Raw genomic sequence first — 22,168 nt, 5'->3', positions numbered from 1 at the left:
AACAACCCGCCCACCTCCTTCCTTCCGCATTGCCGGCGGGACACAGGTACGATCTGTTCATCGTTCCCGTGGTGTCACACACTGCGATGTGTGCTGCCTCAGGAACATTGAACAACCCGACGTGCAATTTTAAGGAAATGAACAACGTGTATGCGATGAACGGTTTTACGTTCAATCTCAATCGCACGTAGCTGTCACATGCTACAACAACACTAACGATGCCGGATGTGCGTCACTTACGATGTGACCCCGCCGACACATCACTAGATTTGTTGTAGCGTGTAAAGCCCGCTTTAGTTGAGTGTTTTGTGATGCTTGGAGTGTTTTTTCTTTTCATCACTTTATCATGGTTTTCCACCTTTTGTACCAATCCTGCTTATTTGCCTTTACTTCTGATTGCATTGACTGTTTTTGCCTGATTTATCATTTGCACTTTTTCTTTCAGTTGCACAAAAGTCATGTGACGCCCTTGACTATCAGGTCGTCACAGGGTATTGTACAATCTGCCCTCTCGTGCAATATCCACATCCTTTTTGGTTATGGGTCCCCAACTACATGGCGTTGCCTACATCAGCTAATTAAAACCCTAGGTACACTCTGCACCACACCCAACAGACACACCAGTGGCCGACCTGAGTGGAATAGGGTCGCCCACTTGGGGGGTTGGTTAACCCCTTCAGCCCCCAGCCTGTTTTCACCTTAAAAACCCGGCCATTTTTTGCAATTTTGACCAGTGTCACTTTGACAGGTTATAACTCTGGAACACTTCAACAGATCCTGGCGATTCTGACATTGTTTTTTCGTGACATATTGTACTTCATGTCAGTGGTAAATTTAGGCCGATATGTTTTGCGTTTATTTGGGAAAATTTCAGAAATTTGGCGAAAAGTTTGAAAATTTCGCAATTTTCAAAATTTGAAATTTTATGCCCATAAATCTGAGAGATATGTCACACAAAATAGTTACTAAATAATATTTCCCACTTGTCTGCTTTACACCAGCGCAATTTTTGGAAAAAAAAAAAATTCCGTTAGGAAGTTAAAAGGGTTCAAAGTTCATCAGCAATTTCTCATTTTTCCAACAAAATTTACAAAAAAAAATTTTTAGGTACCACATCACATTTGGAGTGATTTGAGAAACCTAGGCGACAGAAAATACCCCAAAGTGACATTCTAAAATCTGCACCCCTCACTCTGCTCAAAACCACATACAAGAAGTTTATTAACCCTTTAGGAGCTTCACAGCAACCAAAGTAATGTAGAAGAAAAAATGAAAATTTTAACACAAAAATGTTATTTTAGCCATAAAAATTAGTATTTTCACAAGGGTATCAGGAAAAATGCATCAAAAAATGTGTCGTGCATTTTCTCCTGAGTACGCAGATACCTCATATGTGGTGGAAATCAAATGTTTGGGCACACGGCAGGACTCGGAAGGCAAGGAGCGCCATTTGAATTTTTGAGTGCAAAATTAGCTGCACTCATTAGCGGACGCCATGTCGGGTTTGAAGACCCCCTGAGGTGCCTAAACAATGGAGCTCCCCCATAAGTGACCCCATTTTGGAAACTAGAGCCCTCAAATATTTTTTCTAGATGTTTGATGTGCACTTTGAACCCCTGGGGGCTTCACAGAAGTTTATAACGTTGAGCCGTGAAAAGAAAAAATTTGTTTTTTACCACAAAACTGTTGCTTCAACCAGGTAGCTTTTTTTTATCACAAGGGTATCAGGAAAAAAATGCACCATAAAATGTATTGTGCATTTTCTCCTGAGTACGCAGATACCTCATATGTGGTGGAAATCAAATGTTTGGGCACACGGCAGGACTCGGAAGGCAAGGAGCGCCATTTCACAGCAAAATTGGTTGGAATTATTAGCGGATGCCATGTTGCGTTTGGAGAGCCCCCTGAAGTGCCTAAACAATGGAGCTCCTCCACAATTGACCCCATTTTGGAAACTAGACCCCTCATGGAATTTATCTAGATGTTTAGTGAGCACTTTGAACCCCTGGAGGCTTCACAAACGTTTGTAATGTTCAGCCGTGAAAATATTTTATTCTTTTTTTTACCACAAAATTGTTTTTTCAAACAGGTAGCTTTTTTTCACAAGGGTATCAGGAAAAAATGCACCATATAATGTATTGTGCAATTTCTCCTGAGTACACAGGTACCTCATATGTGGTGGAAATCAATTGTTTGTGCGTACGGCGGGGCTCAGAAGAGAAGGAGCGCCATTTCACAGTAAAATTGATTGGAATTATTAGCAGACGCCATGTTGCATTTGGAGACCCCCTGAGGTACCTACACAATGGAGCTCCCCCACATGTGATCCCATTTTGGAAACTAGACCCCCCCCATACAAAAAAATTAGTTTGGCGAAATAAAAAATACAGACATCAGTAAAAAAAAAATGAATAAAAAAAAAAATATGAGCGCCTGCCACTAAGACCAGTGCCAAACGTGAGAGCAATGCACGAGTCTCGCATCGCATCATCCACTCCAGTCTGGAAGCGAGCAACTGCGCTGGATAATGCGATGTGAGAGGGCGGGGCGGCAGATGAGAAAGGGCGCAGCGGATGGAAGATGGGAAAGGGCGCAGCGGATGGAGGAGCGGCAGAGGATGGGAAAGGGCGCAGCGGCAAATGAGAAAGGGCGCAGCGGATGGAAGATGAGAAAGGGCGCAGCGGATGGAAGATGGGAAAGGGCGCAGCGGATGGAAGATGGGAAAGGGCGCAGCGGATGGAAGATGGGAAAGGGCGCAGCGGATGGAGGAGCGGCAGAGGATGGGAAAGGGCGCAGCAGATGATGGGAAATGGCGCAGCGGATAGAGGATGGGAAAGGGCGCAGCGGATGGATGGTGGGAAATGGTGCAGCGGATGGAGGAGCGGCGGAGGATGGGGGGGAGGGAGGTGAGATGGGGATACCTACCTTACAGGATGGATCTAGGCAGCAGGATCACAGCAGACAGAAGAGGCAGCAGATGAAAGAGGCCACAGATTGAGGAGTGTGAGAGGGGGCAGTAGATGAAGAGGATGGGAGAGAGCAGGCAGCAGATCGGGGAGGGGGGCAGAGTCTGATGGGAGAGAGAGATGGCACATGGAGGAGGGGAGCCCCGGAGGGAGGGGGGCCCCCAGAACATGGAGGGGGAGGGTGGCTTGCAGCACATGTGGGGGGAGAGTGGCTTGCAGCACATGTGCTGCAAGCCACCCTCCCCCCACATGTGCTGCAAGCCACCCTCCCCCCACATGTGCTGCAAGCCACCCTCCCCCCACATGTGCTGCAAGCCACCTTCCCCTTGCAGCACATGTGGGGGGAGGGTGGCTTGCAGCACATGGAGGGGGAGGAGGTGTAGTGGCGATGGAGAAGGGGCAGCCGATGAAGGAGGCGGCGGCCGCCGATCGGGAACAGTGGGGGCCGATTCGGGGGCAGCAGCGGCTGAAAAAGGTGGGTGCGACGGCGGGGACAGTGGCGAGCGTCGCGGCGGGGACAGTGGCGAGCGTGGCGGTGGGGACAGTGGCAAGCGTGGCGGCGGGGACAGTGGCAGGCGGGGCGATCGGGGACAGCGGTGGATCGGGAGCAGCGGCGGGGCGATCAGAGACAGCGGCGGGGCTGGCGGTGGCGAGCGAAGACAGCGGCGGGGCTGGTGGGCGGGGCGATCGGAGACAGCGGTGGGGCTGGCGGTGGCGGGCGGGGTGATCGGAGACAGCGGCGGGGCTGGGGCTGGCGGGCGGGAAGATCGAAGACAGCGGTGGGGCTGGCGGTGGCGGGCGGGGTGATCGGAGACAGCGGCGGGGCTGGGGCTGGCGGGCGGGGAGATCGAAGACAGCGGCGGGGCTGGCGGTGGTGGGCGGGGCGATCGGAGACAGCGGCGGGGCTGGCGGGGCGATCGGAGACAGCGGCGGGGCTGGCGGAGGCGGGCGGGGCGATAGGAGACAGCGGCGGGGCTGGCAGGGCGATCGGGGACAGGGGCGGGCGGCGGGGGCAACAACTTACCGATGGTATAAAGCTAAGACAAACCTTCTAAAATACAATGCTTTATTAATAAGTTTTAAAAGGGAAAACTTTTAAAGCATTGTATTTTAGAAGGTTTGTCTTAGCTTTATACACTTGTACTTCTAAGTCATTATATATATTTTTTGAGTACTTAAAGAGCTTTTGATGGCAGGATTTTTGTCAGGGCCTGTGAATCGGGAGCAGTGGGCACTGGATGCAAGGGATGCTTTCTCTGATTGCGTGACAAATTCTGATATTCCAAGAACTTCAAATATTAGGAACATCTTTCAGGAACTCACGGGCTGTTATAAAGATAATATAAAATCCTGGTGGGAGATACAATCATTGGAGAACTATATTAAAAATAGAATTGTTCCTAGGGGTCTAAGAATAAATCTTATTCCATCAAAACGCTCCCGGTCCCCAGAACTCTTGATAGCCTGGGAGAAGGAACTGACTGAGAGCTCTATACGGTTAATGGGTGTACTTTTGAAGGAGGAGAGAAGTATATTTGATTATACATCAAGGAGGCTGACCACTTTGACCGAGGAGGCTCTCAAATTTAAAACTGATATAGACTTGCAAAGAAAAGAAGCTGCTTTGCAGTTTGCGATAGAAAAATTTCAGATCTCCATTAAAGATCGCAAGCAAAAACAATTTAGCAGGGATCTGCTGGAGTTTAAAGAGGGTAGGATTTACCCCATGCTCCAGGGGGACCCTGCGGAGCAGCCACGAGATAGTTCTACATCAGATACGGATACATCTGATACTGAGAGGTCGGATACAGCTTCGGCCGATATTGAGAGGGGAGCCAGACTTAAATCTAGTTATCAGTCTAGTGGTCCCCCCAGAAAGGGGAAATGGGGAAAATTCACAAAGAAAAATACAAATCAAAGAGTGGACTCTACCACTTCTCCTCACTCTTCCACCTCCTTTTCTTCAGCCTCAGGTGCGTCCTCTTTTCTAGAGCAGAGGACTCATCAGAACTTTTACAATCTAAGGAACAACCCTGCGAGAATGAACCACAAATGAGCCATAGAGATGACAATTGTATCATCAATTTAACCTCCCGTATACTTACCCCCCTTGAATGTCAAACTCTTTCCAAGGGTCTTTCCTTTGTCCCTACAAGCTCATATGATGAGTTTGGCTGGATAAAAGACGTGAATCTTTTTTCACACAAGCTTAAGTGGAGACGTTTTTTTAATATTCATGACAAGCAGGAATGCTTAAGGTTGGGGATATCGGAGGAGGACCTCCCGGATTTTAGAACTCTAAGTGAACTATGGAGTGATAATCTTGTAGTTCCGGGACTTGGTCCCTTTACAGATTTAAGACCTAAGAGTCAAAAAATGCCACCGAGTTCCGAGGTCAATAGTATTGACATCTTTACAAAGTTAGTGACGGATGAACTTGGCCAACTGAAGAGGAGAGGGTGGACTCATAAAGGCAATCTGAAGGGGGAGGAGAGGGAGGCCTTGGAAACTCTAATGAAGGATGATGCAATTGTCATAATGCCATCTGACAAAGGCGGCAATTTGGTGGTGATGACCCATAATCAATATAGGGGGATGTGCTGCGACATTCTGGATAATAAAGACACATATGAAGTCATTAGGAGGGATCCGACAGTGGAATTTAATAAGAAACTCCTCTTATTGCTTGAGGGGGCTCAGTCCAGTGGATTGATAGCAAAAAACGAGTTGGATTTTATGTACTCCAAATTTCCAGTGTTACCAGTCTTCTACTCACTTCCAAAGGTGCATAAGGGGGTAGACCCCCTACGCAGACGTCCGATAGTGTCGGGGGTCGACTCCTTTACACAAAACAGTAGCATCTATGTGGATAGAGTAGTGAGGAGTTTTGTCACAGCACTACCATCCTACTTGCGTGATACCTCGGATCTGCTCTTAAAATTGGAGGATGTGGTTATAGAGGAGAATATTTGTTTTGCTTCAATTGATGTAGAGACCCTCTATAGCTGCATCCCACATGACCTGGGTAGCAGTGCAGTGGAGTACTTCCTCAGTACAAGGGGTACACAGTTTTCTGCACATAACCAGTTCATCATTGCTATTCTAGACCTCATACTTAAACATAATGTTTTCAGATTCGATGGGAGATTGTTCCACCAGCTCAGGGGTACAGCGATGGGGAGCCCATGTGCTCCCACATACGCTAACCTTTACCTGGGCTGGTGGGAGGACACCATCGTTTTTGGTGAGGAAACATCGTGGTGGAGCCCCCATATAACATTCTGGGGGCGTTACATCGATGATGTACTGGTGTTGTGGTCGGGTGGCGAAGGAGAGTTTAGGAAGTTTGTGGGTGACCTTAACAAGAACAGTCTGGGCCTGAGGTTTACCTCAGATTTTCAGAAAGATAGGATTGATTTTTTAGATATATCAATGTTTAGGGATCCCCAGGGTAAGATCCAAACCAGGACTTTCCGCAAACCAACTTCAACTAATAATTTTCTCCATTGGCAAAGCCACCACCCCCTGAGTCTGAGAAGGGGGATACCTAGGGGACAGTACCTGCGAATGAGGAGGAATTGTTCTTCCAATACGGATTTTTATCAACAAGCAGGTGACCTAAGAAGGAGGTTTCTCTCTAGGGGTTACCCTGAACAGGTTTTGAGTGCAGCATATAAAAACGCAGTAACCACACCAAGAAGCGTTACACTGTAAACAAGGACTAGAGATACAACCCAGGTGTTGAGGATCATTGGGGATTATGATGACCGGTCGGAGGATGTGCGTAGAATTCTTGGAAAATACTGGAATATTTTGAAGGCGGACCCGGAAATTGCGGGGTCCATACCCTCTTCCCCTTCCATCACTTTTAGATGAGGTAGAACAATCCGGGACAGGTTGGTCCATAGCAATTATTGCTCTCCATCTTGATCAACCTGGCTCGATACTAGACAAGTGGGCACGTTCAGGTGCGGGAGGTGCACTTTCTGTAGGTTTGTCAGACGAGGTGATCGGTTCCTCAGTGAAGTGACAGGGAAAACGTACTTTAACAGGCAGTTCGCTAACTGCACCACGGTCGGTGTGATCTACCTCTTCAGATGTGATTGTGGGAAAGAGTATGTAGGGAAGACTAAACATGAATTCAAGAGACGGATAGGAGACCACATTGGAGACATTAGAAATGCCAGGGACACTCCTATATCCAGACATGTTCGTTTGGAGCATGGGGGTAGATTAGACGGTTTTGCCTTTAATGCCATCGAGGTGGTGTCAAAGCCGGATAGGGGTGGTAACTGGGATAGACTCATCTTGCAAAAAGAGGCCCGGTGGATTCACAGGTTGTGTACTGTGAGTCCATCTGGACTCAATGAACAATTACACTTTGGTTGTTTTTTATGAATGGTTCTTGAGTGCTTCCCCCTTCCTAAGTTTTTCTCTTTGCTAATAATGCCCGAAATCTGGCCCGTTTCCTTTGGCCTATTCTTCCTGTCATGCCTATTAGTCCGCAAGGGAGTTGGCTTGATTTATTTACCTTATTGGAGGTCTGCATCTCTTTATTGATATTTAATGATTTATATTAGTTACCTTAAAGGGAGCTTATATGGACCCTATTTATGGATGTTCTCATCATGAACCTATACCCTTTTTCCTTAATGACTGGGTTTTACTCCAGTCGACTTACAGTCCTTAAACTTAGTACCAACACTTTGTACACTGAGGTTTATATAACTGGCTCCCTCTCTCTGTATATTTTGAAAGAGAGGGGGGCATCATCGGATGCTGTGGGACGATCCCACCTCTTAGTGTACCTCCCATCAGGGTGTCTTGGCATGGAATGCGCATACTGCGCAGGCGCGAGTAGTGTCATCGGGAAACTCCGCTCACGTGATCGGGGCAGCCCGGGACACGTGATGTGGGCCGGGTTTGCTTCTTTGCGAGCTCCTCCCTATTTGCGTCTCAGCCTGGGACGCACACAGTGCGCAGGTGCGGGCTGCGTTATCGATCATTGAGTAGGCGCGTGCGCGGGCCCACGTCATCGGGAAACCCCCGATCACATGACTGTGATACAGGGAGAGACGGAAGTGCTTGTATGGACGGATACACTCCTTGTATACACGTGTTTCTCTAACAACGGACTGGAGGGGGTTAATTTCGCTGCATCTCAGGTGAGATTACTTGAGATCTTTTCCATAAATAGGCTGTTATTCATGTGGGTGGTTCCTTGCCCCCTTAATCTGCATTCAAACAGTCTAGCCACCTCTAGACTGGAGGATGGTGGATGGAGGAGAGTACATTTTGCTGTAGTGGGGCTAAGATAAGTAGCCGATGCTTGCTATTTTGAATAAATGTTGTTTATCCCCTTGAACCTATCCCCTACTTGTATAGACACCTTGACTAAATTTTGGTTACCCTGGTGGGTGCTATTAATCTTGGTCCTTATTGTTGGGGCCATTTAGATGTTGATTATAACACGGTGTTCTGCTGGGATTGATATCTATGGAGGTATGTGTTGGTTTAATTACTTGCAGTGTCACATGGGACTACCAGCAGTTTTCATATTTAAATGATCCTTGAACTAACTACTAATTTATCCACCCCTGAAGAACCTCAAATAGATGAGGGGAAACGCGTTGGGTGTTTCTTTTTGTAATCATCAGGTTTGACGGGTGATTTTTCGCTGGGTGATTATACCCTACTATGTTTCCAATTCAATTATATTGGTCATAGTGTATTTGGATTACATTCTTTAAATTGATTGTTGGTTCGATTTGGAATTTTTTACCTCCTGAATACTATCACCTCCTGATTGTTAGGGTCAAGTCAGGGCCCGGAGGGATAGTCTTCGGTGAGCGGGGGCGCCAAACTGCGCAGGCTCTAGGGTGCCGACCTCCGCAGCAAGGAAGGGGGAGATTCAGGGCGATTTAAGGGCCAGGCCCCTCCTTTTTTGTTTTTGGTTTATTATTATTATTATTATTTTTGATTGAAATGTTGGGAGTTTTCCCTTTTAAAACTTATTAATAAAGCATTGTATTTTAGAAGGTTTGTCTTAGCTTTATACACTTGTACTTCTAAGTCATTATATATATTTTTTGAGAACTTACCGATGGGCACCCTCAGGGACGGACACAGGTCACCTTGGAGAGATCGGTCACAAGACCGGTCTCTCCAATCAGAGCTGGGGGCGGGTGAAGCACCGATCACCCAGCTCCAGCCAATGGCCAGTGCTAAAGCAGCACTGATCAGGGCTGGATTTCAATGTTCCAGCCATTTTCAATGGCTGGAACATTACAGTGACTGTAATTGGCTGAGCGGCGTTCGTCAGCCAATCACAGCCTCTGTAGGTTCAGGGAGGAGGCACCACCCCTCCTGAGGTCAGGCAGAGGTCCCGTCCTTCCCGAATCTACTGTTTGATTAAACAAATTGGCACCCCCCGGGGCTCCGGGACCGCGATTTCGCCATGACGTACTGGGTACGTCATGGGTCGTTTAGCACCATGTCACCATGACGTACCCAGTACGTCAAGGGTCGTTAAGGCCTTAAGGGGAGGTCAGGAGTGTCAGGAGAGAGAGTCGAGGGAAGTATGTTGGAAGTGAATAAGAGAAAAGGTCAGGAGCCGGGCTCCTAAGTAGCCATCTACGTAGCAGATGGTGGTCTGGGCCTAGAAGGAGCTGGACCCCCGGTTGCAGGGGATCATGGCAAGGGGAACGGAACTGTCAAGGAGGGCAGCCGGTGGCCTTGCACCATCACCGGGCTGGGACCAGGGCACGACGGGGTACGTGGACCCTAGGTCAGGGAGTAGCTTCAGGCAACCTGACAATTTACCCCATGAGAATGAAACCTTCAAGATACGCTCTCCACCTGCTCCAAAATCGAGGTACTAGCACAACGAGGGAGTTACGACTTTCCACCAAAACCGTCCAGAAAATCCCAAGCGTGAGCCCTGAGAGCAATCTCCCACACTTAGCCACAGTGGGGAGCAGGACCCGAATAGTTCCATACTACCGGGAACAACAGAGAAGTAACTTAGTGCCAGGAGACAGGTCACGGATCACCAGGCAGCACCATTGGGGACAGGACACGAACTAGCTCCCCTCAGCGGCAGCGGTATACAGAACTTTGGTTTATCCAGTAGTCGGTGTCAGCTTAATGGACTGAGTGAGTGCGAAAGTGACCCCTTCGCTCCCCATGGCACTCCCAGAACACCATCACTGAGCTCCGGGGCATCCCCCCTACCCGTGGAGGGTTCTAACACCTGGCTGCCCCACTCTATCGCCCCCCGGGTACTCCCAACTGCAGCGGTGGTATTCCACATTACCACACATCACGGGTGGCGTCACAAACTCTAAACACAATCCCCTGTAAATACCCCTTTATTTGAGTGGTTGCACGACCCCCGGGTCCGGAGACCCCTCGAGCCACCGCGGGTCCGGATCCAAGCAGCCCGGCTGCTGACACGGGGGCGGCACAGTCACACATTCAATAATTTCTTATGCGAGGTTACATTTATCAGGATTTTCTGATTATTCTATGCAAATGACTTTATAATATCAAGATGTTTCCTTTATGTGTGAATAAATTAGTTCTGTGCAAAATGTTGGGGAATTCTAAGTTCATGCCATTTTTATACAGTAATACCGTACACCCTACCCTATAAAATGTGGAATTTGAAAGAGATGTACACTGTGCAACACTTTGGGTTTTTAAAAAATTCTTGGAATAAATGCTCAAAATTTGCTATTTCATCTTTACTTTTAGCTTGTCCTTTTATGTAACATTTCATGCATTTTATCAAGTCTGTACTTCAGCTCAAATACCTTATCATAACCTTGAGGCTAGGGTCAATAGAGTGTATAACATCGGATGTGAGAGAATTGATGTGATTTGCTAATGACACTCGGCTCAGACTCTGCTGTGAGCGTGAACTGTCATTATACTATATTTGCTCGCATGCGAGAATCAGAGCACAACTAAAGGGACGATCGAGAGATTAAACCCCCCATCTTCCCCATTGCCTATCTCAGTGTATATCGTACTGCATTCAGATGACATCTGAAGACCAAGTGCAGTCCGATGTTTCATAAGCACCCATAGACTTGTATGTGTGCGCGATCCAATATAGACTGCCAATCACAGAAAATGTGTAGAACTTTAGCATGAGGAGTAACTTGTGTTCTGGGCCTTGGGGAACTGTGAATAGATGAATTTCTCTTCTGCTGCTGTACGTGCTTTTTATGCTTCCATGTGAACAGGTGATTTTGATATGATTAGTTGAATTCTTTAAATGCATTATCTACCTGCTGCTGCCACAAGTCTAATCTCTTTCCTGTGCCAAGACTCATTATCCCTGTGTCCTTGAAAATGCTAACACCCACAGAGCTCAATGAATGAGTAAAGTAAAGGGGTGGAATATGGAAGCACCTAAAATACCTATTACTCACATCTTCTGCAGAAAGCACAGACATTTACGATGCATATAGTAACTATTTATTTATTTTTATTATAATCTCAGCTTTACATGTCCTCTGCTATATTCACATTGTTATAAGTGCATCTCAATAAATTAGAAAATCATCAAAAAGTTAATTTATTTCAGTAATTCAAAACAAAAAGGGAAACACATATATTATATAGAGTCATGACATTTCCAGGAGGGATTTTCCGGTCGTTGATTCCTATATTATTCCCAATTACCCTTACCCGGTATCAATAATACATGGACACTGCTTGCGACTTGGTAAAAAATGGCCACAGCAGCCCTTTATTGCCTATTGTTTACACACTAACACAAGGGGGCGCCGTCCAACGGGCGTCCCCAACATTTAACAATAGGTAATACCATAATAATAATAATACAGTACGTAATACAATACGTAACCCTGGATAGGCCCGGTCCAGAAACCACCTTCCAAAACCAAAACATGATCCCTGGCCGCAACACACACCGGGCCGGAGATGAGGTATGAATCACCTACGGATCAATACCCCCCACCTTGCAGGACCCATGCCTGCAAGATCCTTGTAACCGGAGCCACTATATCCTACAAGTGACTCTCCAATCAAATAACATTATCCGTTAAACCGCCTCTGGACCAGACCTACCCCCGCCATAAGTCCGGTCCAGAAGCCATACTCCACCACCAGAACACAATCCCTGGCCGCAACACACCGACCCAGAGATACGAGGCATTAATCACCTACGGATCAATACCCCAACCTTGCAGGACCCCATGCCTGCAAGATCCCTGTAAACAAAGCCACTATATCCTACAAGTGACCCTTCAAATCACACAACCGTCAGAAACACGATCCCTGGCCGCAACACACCGACCCAGAGATGGGGGCATTAATCACCTACGGATTAAAACCCCCCCAAGTAGCATCAAGTATCAACCGTGTCTCAAAACCTTACATTCCTCTTTACCTCCAACTCAATTTTATCCCCGGTTGCAACCTCCAGCCCAGAGATATGAGGCATCAATTACCTACGGATCAATCCCCCATGTGCATAACAGTAACTGTGACCTCAAAAACCTTAAAGCCCGTTAGCGACTTTAATCCAACAACATCCCCCGCTGCAACTAGCCCAGAGATAAGAGGTATTAATCACCTACGGATCAAAACCCCTATGCCTTGCAGAACCACGTGCTTGCACTGCACTTGGATCCAGAACCATGACCCCAACCAGTGACTCCTCCTGCGATTACCATTTCACCAAAATGGATCACTGACCATAACAATGGTCCCATATTTAAATGAGGTAAAAGTCACCAAAGGAGTAATACCCTTACCCAAACCAAAAACTCCCGTACTTTCAATTACCTATCACCTGGGGCACTATAGCCACCTGTGACTCCCTGGCAACCATCAACTCCTTAATATATAATCCTTGGCAACAACCCTGACCCATATATAAGGCATTGATCACCAACGGAGCAATACCTCCTCCCTGCAGACAACCTTGTACCTGCAGGTCACCAGTAACCGGAGCCACTGTACCTTCCCCAGTGGCTCTCCATCCAAACACCAGTAACAATTAGAGCTCCTCTGGACCAGACCTACCCCCGCTGCTGTGACAAAGGACATAATCCCCATTATTTATGCTGATCATGCACATATACATCATACACATCATATACATATACATATATTCCCACATTACCCCCATCTTATTCACCCACTTACAAGAATCCCAAATGACAATATACATCACAATCCACATAGAAATCTCTTTTGTTTCGTTTTTTTTTGTTTTTTTTTTTTTTTTTATTATTATTTTATACACGACACTTCCTCCAATCCTTTCTTTTCTCATTTGTTTTTTTTTTTTTTTGTTGTAATGGCTCTAAAAATTGAATAACTATACATGCATATAAACACACCAATAATAACAATACACAATAGAAGGGAGGGTGGGTGGGAAGCTGTCATCCAGGAAATGCAAGAGGAGATAATTGATCCCCACCTCCTATTATATACACCATAAAGCTCCCTCCTTTCCTTCCACCACACTCCACCCCCTAACCAATCACCTTCTTTTCCTCATTCCTAAACGAACCAACACTGTTTAACCCCATCAACTCCCTACCCTCCGGGCTGTCATGTCGCCCCTACACCCTATGGGTTCCATGGCTTTCTTGACATTTCCAGGAGGGATTTTCCGGTCGTTGATTCCTATATTATTCCCAATTACCCTTACCCGGTATCAATAATACATGGACACTGCTTGCGACTTGGTAAAAAATGGCCACAGCAGCCCTTTATTGCCTATTGTTTACACACTAACACAAGGGGGCGCCGTCCAACGGGCGTCCCCAACATTTAACAATAGGTAATACCATAACAATAATAATACAGTACGTAATACAATACGTAACCCTGGGTAGGCCCGGTCCAGAAACCACCTTCCACCACCAAAACATGATCCCTGGCCGCAACACACACCGGGCCGGAGATGAGGTATGAATCACCTACGGATCAATACCCCCCACCTTGCAGGACCCATGCCTGCAAGATCCTTGTAACCGGAGCCACTATATCCTACAAGTGACTCTCCAATCAAATAACATTATCCGTTAAACCGCCTCTGGACCAGACCTACCCCCGCCACAGAACAGGCCACGTGACACCTTGCGTGGCCTGGACCCCCACACACCCAATGCTTGCTCCCCCAACTTGCAAGCCAAACCAACCATTAAAACCTTTCCATCTATCACTTAAACTCTGAGCATCCCATATATGCACCATCCAGCGTACCCAGTCCACCTTACTGCACCGCACTCCCCTGATCCTTGGTGGCAGGAGCCACCGGGTCCCTCTGATGGCCACTCAGGCCCACCATGCCACAAGCTCCCAAACTATACCGGAATCCACACCATGCCCCGCTGGCCTTATTATAACCAATTAAATGCAGTACCGACTGTACCATCGTCCTCCCCAGTACCGACCAAAGAACCACTGTACAGTCACCCTGTACAGTCAGTCCTCCTCCTGTCTCCAGCTGAATTAAACCACCACTGGGGTTGAGATACAACAACAGGATGACACTCACACTGCTTATGCTACTGGGTCACTTCGCACCCCAAACCTAGTTCTCCCAGGAAACCGCTAAAGTGAAACCCCGCTGTAAAACGACTGCAATCCATAGCCTTGAAATTTCCCCTACAGCTGACCTTGCAGCTTCCCCAGAGCCAAATATCACTACCGGTCTCCCCTGACCAATTTATTCCGCCATCACACCCTCTGACAACAACAGAGGCTCGAGCTGTCTTCCCCAGAAAATCCCAAAATCTTCCCACATACTCAACTACCACACTATTGGACCTTCTTCATCCGAAATCAGGCCCACTTAATTTCAACGAAGCCCACACGGCCTAACGGAACCATGCTCCACCCCAAAATTAACACGGCCTCAAAAAACAAAACAACCGCAACCATCGCCCTGTACCCCTTACTGAGTCGAAGATATTGAAGCATTACCTTCGATCCCAAGGTCCCCAACAACACCTCCAACCATAATGCATAGTCCGCTTGCCTCTGCAAACTGGACCACGACAAGCTCCCTGTACTACAATGCCCACCGGAAAATTGCAGCCACACCACTGGCCCGATTGACTCCATATGCAACTATGGGCATCAGGAGACACAACTTTACCAAACACCATGTCCGGGCCTTTCGATCTCAAGGAAAACCTTGTGACACGCAACCCCCTTTGAGCTCTCATATTACACCCCAAGATAAATTAAAACCTTGGCCACACCATAGTATCCGCTCAAAGCCGACCACCGTGGGGCGTACCACTATTTTCCCGTAACGCACAACTGCACCTTCAAACCAAATACCTTCGTGCCGTGAGACCGGAGCACCACGACTCCCTAAGCAAACCCTTACCCAGATGCCCATACCTACCACCGGGCCAAGCATTCCTTTTTTTTTTTTTTTTTCTTTCTTAAATTGTATATGAATATTAAATAGACTCCACCAGCCCACAGATGCCAGGAGTCCACCCATGCAAAACACCCAATAATACCAGATGGCCCTAAGCTATCCGTCTTACACTCTATGCACCACAAGTACCCAATCCTCTAGTCCAAACCATAACTCGCATAGTCCCCACCCGTAATCACGACTGTCCGAAGAACTCCATTATTCCGTCCGCAGCCCACCATTGCTGATTAACCGAGTTCACCCACAGCAGCCCAAAGCTGCCCAGCACCTACATTGACACCAATTCAGTCACGCTGGACTCAACATTCCTCCCAGCACCAACCTCCACAATGGGATAACATGCTGACTAGCCACAAATTAACCCCATGTTACCATTGATGCGGTTGCAAACCTACAAACCCATTACAGCAACCAACACTTCCCCTTCTCCTACATTTCCGCTCTCCTTTATTCACTTATCCACAGCAACCCTCGCGCCATACCGGGGCCCCGCACCTACACATCACTCACAAAAACCCCCTGAAAACTCCTCGAACACACCGTACCGCGGGACCCCTCGCCCCTTTACCTTACCCACCATAATTCATCCAATAAGAACCACCATGCATCAGAAGATTAATAATGAAACACCCCAGCAAACCTTCAATAACTGCGCCGTCTCACCCGCTCACATGTGCCGCAATCATCAGCCCCCTTAACCAAGTCTCACAAGACCTAAACTGCGGTAAACGCCGAACCTCGCCATCCCCAACCTTCAACTGTAACCACCAGACCTGACACCACCTGCACCCTCACGGCCCCGCTGCCATGAGACCACCCCGTCCGTAACTCTGCCCCTGGCCTCCAGAACAACCAACCGACCTATGAACTAACCACATGCTCCAAACCCCCCCAGCTGCTACCCATATCTCCAGACAGTACTCCACTACAGCGACTGTCCCCCCACCACCACAAAAAGGCTGAAACTTAAATTGATTACCGCGCCAGGCTGCCTCCAGAGGACGCCCTCAGATCAGCCGTCACCGTCCTTTTCGCCAGTCGTTCGTCGCTGATCCCGGGACAGTCCCTCAAGCTGCAGGCACCGAATGCCCGCCGGGTTCGCCCCCTGACGCCAGGAGCACCGTGTCCACATGCCCTGTTTGGGCCGATTGTCGCCTCCACAATGCTGGGCGCTCCCCTCCTGGGGGAAGCCGCTACTGATGAGAGCTGCACCCTTGTCCCAATGCCTGCTCCAGGATAGACAGCAGGCCTCCTGTCTCCTCCTCGTCGCCACCTGCTGCGCCCAGTCCTCCGGTCCCGATGATCCAGCCACACAGGTGAGGTGACCCTGCAGGCGCCTCCTGTCTCCTCCTCGCCGCCGCCTACTGCGCCCAGTCCTCCGGTCCCGATAATCCAGCCACACAGGTGAGGTGACCCTGCAGGCGCCTCCTGTCTCCTCCTCGCCGCCGCCTTCTGCGCCCAGTCCTCCGGTCCCAATAATCCAAGCCACACAGGTGAGGTGACCCTGTAGGCAGCCGTCCTCTGCCCCCCCGCGGAGGGAGGGGGGGTGTTGTCCATCCACCGCCGCTGGGCGCGCTCCCTGCCGGGAGCGGCCGCATCGCTCAAAAAAATCCAGCCTGAGGCCTCACACCGGAAGTAGGCCCCCGGGCTGGACACGCCCCCTTTTCGGCCGTCGCGGCCCTGCAGGAGATTCCCCCCGACAGCCAGAGCGGGCGCTGCAAGCTACCGCTGCCCACCCAGCTGCGGAGGGTCCCCACGGGAGTGGGGGCTCTCACGTTGTCCTCCTCACCCCCACCTTCCCCAAAGACCCCGGCGAATCCTGAAACTGCCAGCACTAAAGCAAAGAGGGGGGGGAGGGGAAGGTGCCGAGGAGACACCCAGGCAGCCTGGGTGTAGGACTGCACTACCTGGGCGCCCTGCACCGCCATGCTGACCAGATCCGAGGATTCCTCAGGACATCATGATGGAGGTTCCCCAGCCCGTCCAAGCTGCAGATCTGTGATGTCCGGATCCATCATGCTGGATGTCATGATGGAGGTTCCCCAGCCCGTCCAAGCTGTCATCCAGGAAATGCAAGAGGAGATAATTGGCTCCCACCTCCTATTATATACACCATAAAGCTCCCTCCTTTCCTTCCACCACACTCCACCCCCTAACCAATCACCTTCTTTTCCTCATTCCTAAACGAACCAACACTGTTTAACCCCATCAACTCCCTACCCTCCGGGCTGTCATGTCGCCCCTACACCCTATGGGTTCCATGGCTTTCTTTACACACAGAGTGATCTATTTCAAGTGTTTATTTCTGTTAATGTTGATGAATATGGCTTACAGCCAATGAAAACCCAAAAGTCATTATCTCAGAAAATAAGAATAATTACCACAAAACACCTGCAAAGGCTTCCTAAGCGTTTAAAATACTCCCTCAGTCTGGTTCAGTAGGATACACAATCATGGGGAAGACTGCTTACTTGACAGATGTCCAGAAGGAAGTCATTGACACACTCCACAAGGAGGGTAAGCCACAAAAGGTCGTTGCTAAAGAAGCTGGCTGTTCACAGAGTGCTGTATCCAAGCATATTAATAGAAAGTTGAGTGGAAGGAAAAAGTATGGTAGAAAAAGGTGAACAAGCAACAGGGATAACTGCAGCCTTGATAGGATTGTTAAGAAAAGGACATTTATAAATTTGTGGGAGATTCACAAGGAGTGGACTGCAGCTGGAGTCAGTGCTTCAAGAGCCACCACACACATATGTATCCAGGACATGGGCTACAAATGTCGCATTCCTTGTGTCAAACCAATGATCAATAAACAATGCCAGAAGTATCTTACCTGGGCCAAGGAGAAAAAGAACTGGACTGTTGCTCTGTGGTCCAATGTGTTGTTTTCAGATGAAAGTAAATTTTGCATTTCATTTGGAAATCAAGGTCCCATAGTCTGGAGGAAGAGTGGAGAGGTCACAATCCAAGCTACCTGATGTCTAGTGTGAAGTTTCCACAATCAGTGATGGTTTAGGGATTGACGTCATCTGCTGGTGTTTTATCAAGATCATAGTCAGCGCAGCCATCTACCAGGAATTTTTAGAGCACTTCATGCTTCCCTCTGCCGACAAGCTTTTTAGAGATGGAAATTTCATTTTCCAGCCGGACTTGGCACCTGTCCACCTGCCAAAAATACCAATAGCTGGTTTAATAACCACAGTATTACTGTGCTTATTTGCCAGCAAACTCACCTGACCTAAACCCCATAGAGAATCTATGGTGTATTGTCAAGAGGAAGATGAGTGACACCAGACCCAACAATGCAGACGAGCTGAAGGCCATATTGACGCAGAAATTCATGCAAAAGGAGCCCCAACCAAGTATTGAGTGCATTTACTATACAGGCTTTTCAGTAGGCCAACATTTCTGAGTTTAGAATCATTTTTTCAGTTGGTTTCATATAATATTCTAATTTTCTGAGATAATGACTTTTGGTTTTTCATTTGCTGTAAGCCATAAACATTAACATAAATAAACACTTGAATTAGATCACTCTGTAATTATTCTATATAATATATGCATTTCACTTTTTGTATTGAATTACTAAAATAAATAAACTTTTTGATTATATGCTAATTTATTGAGATATACCTGTATAATAGACTTGCATAAGATCATTTAATCAGGGCCAGAATTTAAAAGGGGTGGATAGGGAAACAAGGTAATACCCCTGAGTACCCCTTCGACAAAGACTCTTAAGTTGTATAAGTCAGAAACTGCCCTCATAATGCCAGTCTTCCATTACCAGAGCAATTTATGAGCTTAGAAGTATAAAAAGCCCTTTGGTGGTGAAATCATGCTCATGTGAAGAAAGGTCCTTATGTCGCGGGCGGGGAGGGGACGCTGCGCTCACCCACTGCTCGGGTCCGGCTGCTGCTGCTGCTCGGTGGTGGCTCGAGCGGTGGGCCGGATCCCGGGGACTCGAGCAGCGCTCCTCGCCCGTGAGTGAAAAGGGGAATGGTTTTGGGGATTTATTGTCCGTGACGCCACCCACGGTTGTGGTGAGGTTGGGACACCACCGCTGTTCTGGACGGGGATCCCGGGAGCGGTGACAGGGAGAAGCTTGGATGTTGTTTTCTCTCCTCCGTGGGTAGGGGGGAGTTGGTTGTCCTGGGGCCCGGTGAGGGAGGGTTGGCAGGTGGCTTACGGGGCCTGGTGAGGTGCAGGGTCGCGGGGGCAGCGCGGTGCCGCACGGCACGGTGGTACTCACTCAGCCAATGATGATTGCAAAGTCTCCAGTAAAACAAACGGCTGGATGGACGGGTCCCACAGACGGCTGCGGTTGTTCTCCTCCCGGTAGGTTGGTGGTGACTGCCTTTCCCTGCACCTATGTTATGTTCACGGTTCCAATGGCTTCCCACCGGTAACCCACTCCCAAGCTTGGATGGATGCTGAGGGAGCCCCTTTTGCCTGCAGGCTCTGGCCCTGGGAACTGTAGCCTTGGCGGTGACTGTATTTCCCTTCACGGTTTGAGCGGTTGCCTTCAATCGGGTCTTGACTGCTGGAAAACCCCGGAGGTTCCCTTCGCTAACGGATTTGACCGGTTTTACGGCGACTCCTAGCCTGGTCGGGGTCCGTAAGGCCTGCCGATTGGTGCTGGCTTCTCTTCGCTCCCCGATCCGGTACCGGTGGGCCACCGCCCGTCCCCGGTTCTTACGGTTCACTTCAATCAGCCTCTCCTGCAAATGGTCACCACCGTCTGCCAACCTTGCTGTATGTGCCCGGGCCACGCACCCGGACACAGTCAGTCTCCTCTACTACCACTTCACTCTCTCCTCCTCAAAACTCCAAACTCATCTAATCTGACTTCCTTTTCCCGCCTCCAGGACTGTGAACTCCTCGGTGGGCGGGAACAACCGCCTGGCCCACCCCCTGGTGTGGACATCAGCCCCTGGAGGGAGGCAACAAGGATTTGTGTTTGACCTAGATGTGCCTAGCCGGGGTGTGGGGTGTGTTGTTGTAGTACCGGTGACGTCCTGGCTTGTCCAGGGCGCCACACTTACCCTATGCAAATGTGTAGGAACGGAGCAGAAGATACTAGAATGGAGGAGAAAGCCTGTTATGCCCTCTTTACCATGCATGTCACCTATACAATGTGTGAGTAACAAGTAATGAGTGTAACATATAGAGTGTGTGTGCAATATGCAGTGTTTATGTGTAACCTAAAGTATTTCCTTAAATCCTGCAATGTGTGTAAAATGTTCTGTGTATGTGTAACATGAATTGTGTTAAATGCAATATGAGTGTGTAATCTGGAGTGTGTATAACATGCAATGTTCTTTCAGTATTATAAGTACGTGTAGCATGTGTGACGCCCTGACAAAACCAGGTAGTCACAGATAGGCCCCCGCATAACACCATCCCCCACTTAGGAAACACACAGCCAACCTAAAACCCTAGTCACCCCCCTTAGGGAAAGATAGACACACCAGTGGGCGTGACCAGGCGGTTGGAAACGCGCACCCAGGGGTCCAGACAGCCCGGGGAGAGAAAACAGTAGCTAGTCTAATCTGTAGTTCAGTTTGGAGAGGAGTGTTGGCTGGAGCTACGTGTAGCTCCAGCAGGAAAAGTTCAAGTTGAACGGTGGCAGGGTAGGAGCCCTGATGCCTTTGGCTAGGAGGCAGACGGTGGTCTCCGTCAGCAGGAGACGGGAAGACGGCTCGGCAGATCCGAGGTGGACCGGGACAGGGTTGTTGCCTGCCGGTACCGACACGGGGAACCAACCCGGAAACCGGAGCACAAAGGGGGTGCTCGGACCCTGAAGCCAGGACCGGAAACAAGCGGCCTGGTTAAATAACCGATTGAGGCCAGGACTAGAGGTTCTGTCCCACCCAAAGTCACTCATAGAAGACAACAGCCCACTGATAGGGATAAGAAGTAACCGCCAGGGCCCATAGATCCCACGGGCCAGCGTCTGTGGGCACGGCTCCTTAGGCCACATCCAGCCGGGAGCGGACTGCTGAGTTCCAAACTAGGAAGTCCACCTTACACGAAACAGTGCAGAGGAAAAGGATAGAGACCACCATCCGGGTGGGGGACCTGAATGCAATCGGCCTCGGCACCGGCCACCAGCACCTTGGTTTACCAGAGACTTGTGTGATTTATTGACTGTGAGTAATCAAACCTCCCCCTTGCCGTAGGTATACCTTGCACCAGACACTGGGCCACGGGGCAACCATCCCTACCCACGGAGGGGTTAACATCCTGCTGCCGCTACATCTCCCCCGGGTGCCCCATCACAGCAGCGGTGGTGTCCCAACTCACCACACACCGTGGGTGGCGTCACAAACTTAATACGGCCTAGTTTGTACATCGACGTCCCCCCATTTTATTCGGCGTGTCCGTGAGACCCCCGGGTCCGGAGACCCTCGAGCCACCACCCCAGCAGGCCCATATCCGAGCAGTGCCGGCTGCTGGCATGGGGGCGGCACACATGTAATGTGTGTTGCACAAAATAGGTGTAGCATAGATTGTATGTGTAACTTAGAGTGTGTGCAATATGGAATGTGTGAATGTAACATACAATGTGTGTGTAAAATATATGGTGTGTGTATCCTACACTGTGTGTATGTTTGTAGTTTGGAATGTGTGTGGAACATAGAGTGTGTGTAGCATGGAGGATGTATGTGTGATACGGAGTGTTAGGCTCTGTGCGCACTAGACCATTTTACCCGCGGATTTACCCGCGGATTTGCCGCGAAATTTCTTGAGAAAT

The sequence above is a fragment of the Anomaloglossus baeobatrachus genome, chromosome 2, assembly GCF_048569485.1.
Source record: "Anomaloglossus baeobatrachus isolate aAnoBae1 chromosome 2, aAnoBae1.hap1, whole genome shotgun sequence".
Classification (NCBI taxonomy): domain Eukaryota; kingdom Metazoa; phylum Chordata; class Amphibia; order Anura; family Aromobatidae; genus Anomaloglossus; species Anomaloglossus baeobatrachus.
The sequence above is the reverse complement of the archived record's forward strand: the minus strand, read 5'-3'. Positions refer to the sequence as shown.